Source organism: Herpailurus yagouaroundi, unplaced genomic scaffold (genome assembly GCF_014898765.1).
Source record: "Herpailurus yagouaroundi ecotype Mexico unplaced genomic scaffold, PumYag 186, whole genome shotgun sequence".
In the NCBI taxonomy this organism is placed as follows: domain Eukaryota; kingdom Metazoa; phylum Chordata; class Mammalia; order Carnivora; family Felidae; genus Herpailurus; species Herpailurus yagouaroundi.
Genome location: NW_024412417.1, coordinates 39,215,105 through 39,216,771, shown reverse-complemented (window position 1 = coordinate 39,216,771; position 1,667 = coordinate 39,215,105).

Genomic DNA, 1,667 nt, shown 5'->3' with positions numbered 1-1,667 from the left:
CAACTCTGGGTTTTGGCTCAGGTCATGATCTCCTGGTCCTGAGACTGAGTCCTGCATGGATCTTTGCTTGGGATCCTCTCTCTCCCTCTCTGCCCTTCCCCCCACTCGTGCGTGCAAACACAGGCACTCTCTCTCTCAAAATAAATTAACATTTGGGGAAAAAAAAAAAAGAGACAAGTTTTCTGAATCCACTCCATGAGGCTAGATAATCTTAGCACTAAAAATTTAATTTCACAGCATAACTTATATTGCCATTTTACCAATAAATTCCACTTGAAGCCTTAACTTTCAAGAGTAGGTGTTTACACCGCCTCTCCCTTTTCCTTTCTCAAAGTAAGATTAGCACAATGCTCATCTCAAATATTCCTGGATAACAAGAACATACATTCAGAAATCATAAACAATAAAAAAGAAATAACAATGATGATGATGATATTCCTCCAGTCTAGAGGAATACAATTAAAACATAAGTTGACATATTTAAGGAACACAAACTTCAAGACCATGAGTTAAGGACACACATTACTGTGTTCAGAACACAAAATCCACCTTATCCACATAAATAGGGCGAGTTAAAAGTAGTCGTTCCATCAAGATCATTTAAAGATTTGCCACAGCATTACATAAACCTTTTTCAATATCCGGAAAAACATTCCTCTTTACCCGCCAGTAAACAAAACATGCATTTGAGGCTGACCTGGAAATCCAGTGTCCCTAATGTCTACCAAAATAAGGACAGTTAGGAGTTATGAATTCTAAAAAATGTGAGCTAACTGGAAGCGTATTTTCAAGTGTTTACAGATTTTACAATATGAAACGCTTACTCAAAAGGGCCCTAATTGAAAACAGTTTCAAATCAATCTTCATGCTTCCTCCCCGTGCAAAATTAGGGAATTTCCTTAGTTTGCACAGACATATATGGGCCACTAGGTTTCAAGTCACAATGCAATTCGCCGGGTCGTTTTAAAATGGGTCATTAGTAATATTGTCCTACCCCGTCTGTCCAAAATGTCCCCAACATGCAATGTTTTTCAAACTTCAGAGTCCCTCAGTAACACCTAGGCCACTTATTAAACACGCAGATTCCGGGGCCCGAGCTGCGGGGTCAACGTGCCTTGGGAAGAACCCCAAACAGCACTTGTAATCAGCAGCCAAGTGAATCGGAAGCAGGTGGTCCAACAGCCACACTTTGGGGCACAGAAGCCGAACAAGTTCCCAAAAGAGCAACTACTTCAGCCACCTCGGCGAGTTACCAACGGGGAGAAATTCAAGCTGCTGGGACTTCGCGAGCCTGGAGGAGGGGCTCTGGGCCGGGCCGGACCCCCCAGGAACCCCGCGTCCCACCAGGCGACGCCTGCCCCCCCACCCCCCGAGGAAGTCAGCAGGCGACGGCGCTGCGACCGCGGTGACTTCCAGCATTTCCATAAAGTCTCCCCAGCTCCGTAGGGAGCTGGGGACAGAGCCTGGACTTCGAAGTCCCACAGGTCTAGGTTACTCCGGCTCTCCCACTTACTCCCCGGGCATGCTTAACGCTCGGGCCTCAGTTTCCCCGTCCGTGCAACGGACTCACGCCTCCCCGCGGGCAGGCTGAGCCGAAACGAAAGTAACTCGCCGGGCGGCTGGCACTTCCTGGCTCTCCCTAGTCCAGCCCGGCTTCCCCGCCGCCG